A 12,564-nucleotide genomic window follows, 5' to 3' on the forward strand; every position below is an offset into this window, starting at 1 on the left:
ATGAGGTACATATAACAAAGGAGGAGGTGAAGAAGCTGTTATGTGAACTTGACACCTCAAAGGCGGTTGGATCAGACAACATCTCTCCGTGGGTCCTTAGAGAGGGAGCAGAGATGCTGTGTGTGCCAATAACAAAGATCTTCAACACATCAATTGAAACTGGACAACTCCCTGAGGTATGGAAGATGGCAAATGTAGTCCCAATTTTTAAAAAGGGAGACAGGCATGAGGCACTAAACTACAGACCTTTATCACTAACGTGTATAGTATGCAAAGTCATGAAGAAGATCATTAGGAGGAGAGTGGTGGAGCACCTGGAAAGAAACAAGTATATAATTGACAACCAGCACGGTTTCAGGGAAGGAAAATCCTGTGTCACAAACCTATGGGAGTTTTATGACAAGGTGACAGAAGTAAGACAAGAGAGAGAGGGGTGGATCGACTGCATTTTTTTGGACGGCAAGAAGGCCCTCGACACAGTTCCTCAAAAGAGGTTACTGCAAAAGCTAGAGGATCAGGCACACATAACAGGAAAGGCACTGCAATGGATCAGAGAATACCTGACAGGGAGGCAACAACGAGTCATGGTAACGGGTCAGTCTTAGGACCTGTGCTGTTTTTGAAATATGTGAACGACATAACGGAAGGGATAGACTCAGAAGTGTCCTTGTTTGCAGATGATGTGAAGTTAATGAGAAGAATCAAATCGGGCGAGGATCAGGCAGGACTACAAAGAGACCTGGACAGACTACAAGCCTGGTCCAGCAACTGGCTCCTTGAGTTTAATCCTGCCAAATGCAAAGTCATGAAGATTGGGGAAGTGCAAAGAAGACCGCAGACACAATATGGTCTAGATGGCCAAAGACTGCAAACCTCACTCAAGGAAAAAGATCTGGGGGTAAGTATAACACCGAGCATATCTCCTGAGGCGCACATCAATCAGATAACTGCTGCAGCATACGGGCGTCTGGTAAACCTACGGATAGCATTCCGATACCTCAGTAAGGAATCGTTCAAGACTCTGTATACCATTTATGTCAGGCCTATACTGGAGTATGCAACACCAGTTTGGAATCCACACCTGGTCAAGCACGTCAAGAAATTAGAGAAAGTGCAAAGGTTTGCAACAAGACTATTCCCAGAGCTACGGGGATTGTCCTATGAAGAAAGGTTGAGGGAAATCGTCCTGACGACACTGGAGGACAGGAGGGTCAGGGGAGACATGATAACGACATATAAAATACTGCGCGGAATGGACAAGGTGGGCAAAGACGGGATGTTCCAGAGATGGGACACAGAAACAAGAGGTCACAATTGGAAGTTGAAGACTCAGATGAATCAAATTGATGTTAGGAAGTATTTCTTCAATCATAGAGTAGCCAGGCAGTGGAATAGCCTAGAAAGTGACGTAGTGGAGGCGGGAACCATGCATAGTTTTAAGGCGAGGTATGATAAAGCTCATGGAGCAGGGAGAGAGAGGACCTAGTAGCAATCAGTGAAGAGGCGGGGCCAGGACCTATGAATCGACCCCTGCAACCACAAACAGGTGAGTACAAATAGGTGAGTACACACACACACACACACACACACACACACACACACACACACACACACACACACACACACACACACACACACACACATACACACACACACACAGCAAGAAAACAAGGGGAAAAAAAGCAATTGAAAGCATCATGAAAGCAATAGGAGAAGACGATATGACCCAGCTGGAAAATTTTCGGAGAATAGGGGGGTTTGTAAAAAAAAGAACCCGGCCAGTAAGAGTGACCTTCAAGGCAGAAGCGACTCGGACCAGGATCCTGCAGGAGAAAGCACGATTAAGGGACATGACGGCATACAGGAGGGTGTATCTCGACCGCGACAGAACACAAAAAGAAAGGAAGAAACTGAGAGAGATGGTACAAAGGCGAAAGGAGGAAAGAGAGGGGATGGAGAAGACAGACAGGAGATCCCAGACCCAGGAAGAAGATCAAATACAGCCTCCCTCACAACTTTCTATAGAAGCCTCCCAACCAGGTCAACCCCAGTGCAACCAAACACTCTAAATCAAAACACCCATGCCACATCCAATGCCCCCACCCACTACATTACAAACTTCACCCCCACAGCAACAACCCATAGTTCCTTACCAGGTCTCCCACTTCCCCAACCCCAATATACTTCCCAGACCACAGTCTTAGAAAAGAAGTTGAAGGTGTGGTATACAAATGCAGATGGAATAACAAACAAGTATCAGGAGTGGCACGAAAGAATCAAAGAGACATCCCCAGACATAATAGCACTCACAGAAACAAAACTCGCCAGAATAATAACAGATTCAATCTTTCCATCCGGATATCAAATCTTCAGGAAAGACAGAGGGAGGAGAGGGGGAGGAGGAGTTGCACTGCTCATTAAAAACCAGTGGGGTTTTGAGAAAATGGAAGGAATGGATGGCATGGGCGAAAGGGACTACTTAGTAGGAACAATCCAGTCTGAGGGACATAAGGTGATAATTGCAGTAATGTACAACCCACCACAGAACTGCAGGAGGCCAAGAGAAGAATACGATGAGAGCAACAGAGCAATGATCAACACACTAGCCGAGGTGGCCAGGAGAGCACACATGGGGGGAGCAAAATTACTAGTTATGGGTGATTTCAATCACAAGGAGATTGACTGGGAAAACCTGGAGCCCCATGGGGGTCCCGAAACATGGAGAGCCAAGATGATGGATGTGGTACTGGAGAATCTCATGCATCAACATGTTAGAGACACTACCAGAGAGAGAGGAGAGGATGAACCAGCAAGGTTGGACCTTGTATTCACCATGAGTAGTTCGGACATCGAGGGTATCATGTATGAAAGGCCCCTGGGAGCTAGTGATCATGTGGTTCTGTGCTTCGACTACATAGTTGAGCTCCAAGTGGAGAGAGTAGCAGGAATAGGCTGGGAAAAACCAAACTACAAAAGGGGGAACTACTCAGGCATGAGGAACTTCCTTCAAGACATTCAGTGGGAGAGGGAACTGACAGGAAAACCAGTACAAGAAATGATGGACTATGTAGCAACAAAATGCAAGGAGGCAGAGGAGAGGTTTGTTCCCAAGGGAAACAGAAATAATGGGAAGAACAGAACGAGTCCTTGGTTCACCCAAAGGTGTAGGGAGGCAAAAACTAGGTGTACTAGAGAATGGAAAAGGTACAGAAGACAGAGAACTCAGGAAAATAAAGAAATCAGCCGAAGAGCCAGAAACGAATATGCACAGATAAGAAGGGAGGCTCAGCGACAATATGAATATGACATAGCATCAAAAGTAAAGACTGACCCGAAGCTGTTGTACAGCCACATCAGGAGGAAAACAACAGTCAAGGACCAGGTAATCAGACTGAGGAAGGGTGATGGGGAATTCACAAGAAACGACCGAGAGGTATGTCAGGAGCTCAACACAAGATTTAAAGAGGTATTTACAGTGGAAACCAGTAGGACTCCAAGAAATCAGAACAGGGGGGCACACCAGCAAGTGCTGGATGAGGTACATATAACCAAGGAGGAGGTGAAGAAGCTGCTATGCGAACTTGACACCTCAAAGGCGGTGGGACCAGACAACATCTCTCCATGGGTCCTTAAAGAGGGAGCAGAGATATTGTGTGTGAGCCATTAACAAAGATCTTCCACACATCAGTTGAAACTGGGCAACTCCCCGAGGTATGGAAGATGGCAAATGTAGTCCCAATTTTTAAAAAGGGAGACAGACATGAGGCACTAAACTACAGACCAGTGTCACTGACATGTATAGTATGCAAAATCATGGAGAAGATTATCAGGAGAAGAGTGGTGGAACACCTAGAAAGGAACAAGTGTATAATTGACAACCAGAACGGTTTCAGGGAAGGAAAATCCTGTGTCACAAACCTACTGGAGTTTTATGACAAGGTGACAGAAGTAAGACAAGAGAGAGAGGGGTGGATCGACTGCGTTTTTTGGACTGCAAGAAGGCTTTGACGCAGTTCCTCACAAGAGGTTACTGCAAAAACTGGAGGACCAAGCAGGGATAACAGGAAAGGCACTGCAATGGATAAGAGAATACCTGACAGGGAGGCAACAACGAGTCATGGTACGCGACGAGGTGTCAGAGTGGGCGCCTGTGACAAGCGGGGTTCCACAGGGGTCAGTCCTAGGACCTGTGCTGTTTCTGGTATTTGTGAACGACATGACGGAAGGAATAGACTCTGAGGTGTCCCTGTTTGCAGATGACGTGAAGTTGATGAGAAGAATCAAATCGACGAAGATCAGGCAGAACTACAAAGGGATCTGGACAGGGTGCAAACTGGTCCAGCAACTGGCTCCTTGAATTCAATCCCTGCCAAGTGCAAAGTCATGAAGATTGGGGAAGGGCAAAGAAGGCCGCAGACGGAATATAGTTTAGATGGCCAGAGACTGCAAACCTCACTCAAGGAAAAAGATCTTGGGGTGAGTATAACACCAGAGCATATCTCCTGAAGCGCACATCAATCAAATAACTGCTGCAGCATACGGGCGCCTGGCAAACATAGGATAGCATTCCGATACCTCAGTAAGGAATCGTTCAAGACTCTTTACACCATATACGTCAGGCCCATACTGGAGTATGCAGCACCAGTTTGGAATCCACACCTAGTCAAGCACGTCAAGAAACTAGAGAGAGTGCAAAGGTTTGCAACAAGACTAGTCCCAGAGCTAAGAGGTATTGTCCTACGAAGAAAGGTTGAGTGAAATCGGCCTGACGACACTGGAGGACAGGAGAGATAGGGGGGACGTGATAACGACATATAAAATACTGAGCGGAATAGACGAGGTGGAAAAAGACAGGATGTTCCAGAGATTGGACACAGTAACAAGGGGACACAGTTGGAAGTTGAAGACACAGATGAATCAAAGGGATGTTAGGAAGTATTTCTTCAGTCATAGAGTAGTCAGGCCGTGGAATAGCCTAGAAAGTGACGTAGTGGAGGCGGGAACCATACATAGTTTTAAGCAGAGGTATGATAAAGCTCACGGCTCAGGGAGAGTGACCTAGTAGCGATCAGTGAAGAGGCGGGGCCAGGAGCTCGGACTCGACCCCCGCAACCTCAACTAGGTGAGTACACACACACACACAACAGGAGGTTCCAGAGATGGGACACAGAAACAAGGGGTCACAATTAGAAGTTGAAGACCCAGATGAGTCAAAGGAATGTTAGGAAGTATTTCTTAAGTCACAGAGTAGTCAGGATGTGGAATAGCCTAGCAAGTGAGGTAGTGGAGGCAGGAACCATACATAGCTTTAAGATGAGGTATGATAAAGCTAATGGAGCAAGGAGAGTGAGGACCTAGTAGCACTCAGTGAAGAGGCGGGGCCAGGAGCTGAGTCCCGACCCCTGCAACCACAATTAGGTGAGCACACACACACACACACACACAAAAGATGACAGACACGCACCATTAAACTACAGACCAGTATAGTATGATAAGTCATAGAAATGATTATTAGAAGAGTGGTGGAGCACCTAGAAATGAATGAGCGTATCAACGACAACGAGCGTTTATTCAGGGACGGGAAATCCTGTGCCACAAGCCTACTGGAGTTCTATGACAAGGTGACAGTAGTAAGGCAAGAGAGAGAGGGGTGGGTAGACTGCATTTTCTTGGACTGTAAGAAGTCTTTTGACACAGTTCCACACAAGAGATTAGCGTAAAATATGGAGGACCAGGCAGGGATAACAGGGAAGGCACGGCAATGGATCAGGAAATACCTGTTAGGAAGACATCGCTAGTCATGGTACGTGGCGAGGTGTCAGAGTGTGCGCCTTTGACGAGTGGTGTTCCACAAGGGTCAGTCCTAGGACCGGTGCTCTTTCTGGTATATGTGAATGGCATGACGGAAGACATAGACTCAGAAGTGTCCTTGTTGACAGATGATGTGAAGTTAATGAGGAGAATTCAGCTGGAAGAAGGCCAGGCAGGACTACAAAGGGGTCTGGACAGGCTGCAGGCCTGGTCCTGAAACTGGCTCTTGGAATTCGTCCCCACCAAGTGCAAAGTGATGAAGATTGGGTAAGGGCAAAGAACACCGTAGACCGAGTACAGTCTAGAGGGACAAAGAATTCACACCTCAATCAAGGAAAAGGATCCTGGGGTGAGTTTAACACCCAGCACATCTCCTGAGGTGCACATCAACCAAATAACTGTTACAGCATATGGGCGTCTAGCAAACCTACGAATAACACTCCGACATCTCAGTAAGGAATCATTCAGGACTCTGTACACCGTATACGTCAGGCCCATATTGGAGTATGAAGCACCAGTTTGGAACCCACACCTGGCTAAGCAAGTCTCGGAGCTAAGTTCCATGTCAAGCGAGGAGAGGTTAAGGGAAATCAACCTGACGACACTGGAGGACGGAAAATATAAGCGGACCACTATGACAAGGTCTTAGATGCACTGGAGGACAAAGAAAATGCCTATGTAGTATACACAGACTTTTGCGAGAACCTTCGACAAAAGCGACCATTGTGCAATAGCACAAAAAATATATGTATGATAAAGGAATAACAGGAAAAGTTGGTACATGGAACTATAACTTCCTAACAAATAGAACACAAAGAGTGAAAGTAAACAGAGTAAAGTCTGAAGCAGCCACAGTGAAAAGCTCTGTTCCACAAAGCACCGTAAGTACTCGCCCCCATCCTGTTCCTTATCCTCATATCTGACATAGACAGAGATGTAAGCCACAGCACCGTGTCTTTCTTCACCGATGACACCCAAATTTGCATGAGACTGTCATCCATCGATGACACTGAAAGACTTCAGTCAGGCATCAACCAAATATGTTGATGGGCCGTGGAAAACAATATGAAGTTCAGTGAAAAAAAATCTCAATTATTCCGATATGGAAAACTCTAGAAAATTAAGATTGTATCGGAGTATTAAACAAATTCCAACCACACAATAGAGCGTATAAGTAATGTGAAGGACCTGGGAGTGATAATGATGGATAATGAGAACCTTCAAAACTAGGGATGCCAAGCCCATGATGATTCTCTTCTAATCACTTTTCTCTCTAGGCTGGACTATTGCTGAATGCTAACTGCCCCCATCAAGGCAGGAGAAATTGCAGACCTTGAGAATATAAAATGAACTTTCACAGCACACATAAGTACGATAAAGCACTTAAATTACTGAGAACGACTGAAGTCCCTAAATTTGTATTCCCTGGAACGCAGGCAAGAAAGATACATAATATACACTTGGAAAATCCCTACGAAAGCGAAGGACTGGGCAGGCGATGCACCATTTCCCAGATGAAAAGCAGTGGCGCCACGAGTAAGCTAAGAGACAACATAATAAGTGTCAGGGCCCCAAGACTATTCAACTGCCTCCCAGCATGCATAAGGGGGATTACCAATAGACCCCTGACTGTCTTCAAGAAGGAGCTGGACAGGCACCTAAAGTCAATATTTAACCAGCCGGGGTGCGGTTCTTACGTCGGTTTCCGTGTGGCCAGCAGTAACAGACTGATTGATCAGACCGTGATCCACCACGAGGCCTGGTCACAGACCGGGCCGCGGGGGCGTTGACCCTCGAAACCCTCTCCAGGTATACTCCAGGTACCTGTGTAGTGTAGCCAGATACCTGTGTAGTGTAAGCAAGTATCTGTGTAGTGTAGACAGGTACCTGTGTAGTTTAAGCAGGTACCTGTGTAGTGTAAGCAAGTATCTGTGTAGTGTATGCAAGTACCTGTGTAGTGTAGACAGGTACCTGTGTAGTTTAAGCAGGTACCTGTGTAGTGTAAGCAGGTATCTGTGTAGTGCATGCAAGTACCTGTGTAGTGTAGACAGGTACCTGTGTAGTGTAAGCAAGTACCTGTGGTGTGTAGACAGGTTCCTGAGCACCTGCGTAACTAGTTCTCATGGGAACCTGACACCTTGGTATTACTTTCACCTACCATGCTAAGGCAGCACCTACTTGCTCACCAACTTATTCGTCTTTATTTCCCCTCTCTTATCTCTGTTTCTATATCTTATCTCTATCTCTTATTTCTATCTCTTATTTCTATCTCTTATTTCTATCTCTTATCTCTATCTCTTATCTCTATCTCTTATCTCTATCTCATTATCTCTGTCTCCGTCTCGTAATTGCATCTAATTAGGAGCATTACATGGCTTCCTAACACCTGTTGCGCCTCTTCACCTAGCAGTAATTAGGAAGTAACAATATAAATAATAATAATAATAATTATTATTATTATTATTATTATTATTATTATTATTATTTTTATTTTTTTATTTTTATTATTAATTTTATTATTATTATTATTATTATTATTATTATTATTATATTTTTAAATAATAATAATAATAATAATAATAATAATAATAATAACGTGCCCAGCTAACAAAAAAAATATATAAAAAAGGTTAAAGAAGGCAGCTCATCCTAACCTTGGACCACGGCGCCAGACGTACGAAGTTCAGAGCATCCTCTCAGCCTGGGCACATAAATCGATTTTTTGGGTGTCTTACGTGATTTGTGTGGATCACTTCCCGCGTGGCGTGGTGTATTACGGTGCGTGGTTGGGTGCCAAGTGGGTTTTTTAGTGGTTGTCGTGGTTGAAAAGGGAAGGTGGTATGGCGTACGACAACTATTTTTTCATGACAGTGACATCACCTTGAGAGACGTCAGTGTGTTTACAGTCGCTGTCAAGGAGGGAGGTACTGCGTCGCTCCCGCCCATTCTTCTATGAAAACGCGCGACGTTGTACCATTAAGGCCCATGGTACAACACAGTGGCGTGGTACAGTGGTAGAGCTAGTGCATGTGTACCCCAGGAGCCTCGAGCGTGTGTGTGTGTTACTCTATAGAGTGTAGTAAAGTGGTGAATAGCATAGTGAGAAGCAGGGTACCTGTCTGCCTGAGTCAGGAACCACACCTGCCTCCCTAATTAGCACCCTGTCCTCGCAGGTAAGTGCCAACTACCTCTATAGTTAGCCATGTGAAACATAACCACTTAAAAAATCTCCACAACAAAATTTCAAGCAATTATTATATATATATATATATATATATATATATATATATATATATATATATATATATATATATATATATATATATATATATATATATATATATATATATATATATATATATATATATATATATATACACACACACACACACTTGGAGGGTAAGTAAGCCAGGATATCCCATTAAAGCCAGTATAGCATCTGGAACTGTCTGGCTTGTTTGCATTATAGTTCCCTAATCTTCTCCTCCCAGGATGCCATCCACAACAGTCATCTAACACAGGCACCTATTTACTGATAGGTGACCAGTGACAGCAGCAGCACGTGTTAGGTGACTTTTCCATACATCTCACCCTGCCCAAGATGCCACCCAAAACAGTCAACTAACACCCAGGTAACTAGTTACTGCTACGTGAACAGTGACAGCAGCAGCAGGTGACTTCTTGCCTACACGTGTTCCTCGGGTAGCATGTACAGTGTATAGAAACCTGTTATACTGATAGCTGTCTTCCAGTCTTCACATGGCAGGTGTTCTCTAAGCCCAGTCTACACATAAGTGTTCGCTAGGCCCAGTCTACACGTAACAAGTGTTCTCTAAGCCCAGTCTACACATAAGTGTTCTCTAGGCCCAGTCTACACATAAGTGTTCTCTAAGCCTATTGTAATCTGGTAAAGGAAAATCTGGGACCATTACTGAATTATCTTGACTGTTACTTTCCCTCAGTGTTGAATGTAACTGACTTGTGCTTGTCGCTGCTGTTGCCGTTGCTGCAGTTGTTGTTGCTATTGTTGTTGCTGCTGCTGTTGTTGTTGCTGTTATTGTTACTGTTGTTGCTATTGTTGTTGCTGCTGTTGTTGCTGTTATTGTTACTGGTGTTGCTATTGTTGTTGCTGCTGTTGTTGTTGCTATTGTTGTTGCTGTTGTTATTGTTACTGTTGTTGCTATAGTTGCTGCTGTTGTTGCTATTGTTGCTGCTGTTGCTGTTGTTGTTGCTGTTGTTGTTGCTGTTGCTGTTGTTGTTGCTATTGTTGCTGTTGTTACTGTTGTTATTGCTGTTGTTACTGTTGTTCCTCTCTCATCTCCACATTATTACGGAGGTTATCCTCACCTGTCAGAACTAAATCAAACAGGTTATTTCCCCTCGTCGATTCCGTCACGAACTGTATTACGAAATAGTCATTAATTAACTTCTAGAGTCGTGTGACTTTCTAGATTCCCAGTCAAAGAGTTAGTCACTCTGGTCCTAATATAACCTAGAATTACTACGTTATCGTGTCTAGTAGCATCAGCAACTTCCTACCACAGTAACTTTATTCACGTACAGGTACACATAGATACAGTTACATAAATTATTATGCATAGTATATGTGTAAATTACCCACCGGGATAGCCCAAGATAACAATGCTCTGGTAACAATGATCTACATGCATTTCAAGACTCCGACTCAGTTATGGTGAATACGTCAATGTTACCAGCACTTATAACTAATTTCAACTCATCCATCTTGTTTCTGTTTAAAGATCTTAACAGCTCCCTCCAGTGAGCTAGCTATTGCCTCCACACTGACCCTAGATAAGTCAACCCCCCCCCCCCCATCCCTGGTGAACATGTCATTTCTGCCCTATAAGTGGTCTCACTTGTTGCTGAATGGTACTGCAGTAACCTTACACTGTTGGTCTAGGCAACAATTAACACCAGTTTCCCCGGACAACCATTCACTTCTAGCTTCCCTTCTAGGAAAACTGCCACATGTAACAAGGTGTCCTCCCTTCTTCCTAATTACATCTATCACTAATTTGTACCTGTTAATCAAGTCCTCACTTCTACACTTACCAACATCATTGTCTCCGGCACTGAGGTAAATACAGGATCGACTCCTTTACGTTCCATGATGTCAAGACACACAGAGCGCCCTCCGTTGTACCTAATTACTTCTGTTGCTAACTTGTACCTGCTAATCAAGTCATACACTTACCAACATCATTGTCTCCAGCGCTGAGGTACCTAACAGGATTGACTCCGTTACCTTCCACGATGGTGCCAAGACAGTTAACGACATCCTGCATCACTGTCAGCCCCAGGAAAACAAACTATATCACTCTTCTTCCTGTCACTGAGACAAAAGACCCTCACCATCAAGTTAATGTTGGAGTCCGCAAGAGGAACAATGTTCTAACCTCCACTGTTGTCTGCTGATGCCACCAGCATGTTGCCTTCATTCTGGCCAGGCAGCAGTGTAGAGGAATTATCTGTCTTCACAACAATCCCCAAAATCGACATTCTTCCTCTTCCATCTTCCTTTCCTCTGTATCACACTCCAGCCTCCTTCCTTGTCCTGGAGATCTACTACACCAGCATTGCTATAAATCCTCTTATCCCCCGGTCAGTTACTGAACTTCTCTCCGAGCTAACTCTGACTCCTTCACCTGCAGGTACAGTTGTTCCAGGTACAGGTGTTGACACCTAGATAGGGACATATCGACACAACACAGTAGCTCACCACTCCTATAACTCAATAAGATGGAGTAGTATCGATATATTTGTTTAACAAATGTAACAACAACAAACACGTCTACAACAACTATAAATACAACTAAAGTTACAAGAACTGCAACAAATGCAGTTGAAACAACAAATAAAACAACTACAACGACAAAAGCTACATCAAAAACAATCACTAGCAACAACAACTACAACGGTCACTTGTTTTAAATCCTCCTTATTAGTTAAGTAAATTTGTTAGGGACCTTGAGAGGGAGGGAGGGAGGGAGGAAGAGGCAGAGAGGAGGGAGGGAAAGAGAGGAGGAGGGAGAGAGGGAGAGGAGGGAGGGAAGGAAAGATACGGGAGAGGGAGGAACATGAGGGAGGGAGAGAGAGAGGGAGGGAGAAAGAGGACGAAGGAAGGGAGAGAGGGACGGAGGGAGGAAGAGAGGAAGGTAGAGGAGGGAGAGAGAGGAGGGAGAGGAAGGAAGAGAGGGAGGAAGAGAGGGAGGGAGGGAGGGAGGGAGGGAGGAAGGGAGAAGAGGAAGCGAGTTTAGAGCAGGTCACTCCTGTCTGTCCCAACTACTGGACCACTATGACAAGGTCCTGGATGCTCTAGAAGACAGACAAAATGCAGATGTAGTACACAGAGACTTGTGAAAGCCTTCGACAATTGTGACCATGATGTAATAGGCCACAAAATGCGTGATAAAGGAATAACAGAGAAAATTGGTAGATGCATATATAACTTCGTAACAAATAGAACACAAAGAATAAAAGTAAACAGAGTCAAGTCTGAGGCAGCCACAGTGAAAAGCTCTGTTCCACAAGTCATAGTACTCGCTCCCAACCTGTTTCTTATCCTCATATCAGACAGAGTTGTAAGCCACAGCTCTGTGCCTTCCTTTGCGGATGACACCCGAGTTTGCATAACAGTGACCTCCATCTAAGCCGCTGCAAGACTCCGGGCGGACATCAACCAAATCTTTAAATGGGCCGCAATGACTAGAAATTTCAACTACTCAGATATGG

Source organism: Cherax quadricarinatus, chromosome 49 (assembly GCF_038502225.1).
Source record: "Cherax quadricarinatus isolate ZL_2023a chromosome 49, ASM3850222v1, whole genome shotgun sequence".
In the NCBI taxonomy this organism is placed as follows: domain Eukaryota; kingdom Metazoa; phylum Arthropoda; class Malacostraca; order Decapoda; family Parastacidae; genus Cherax; species Cherax quadricarinatus.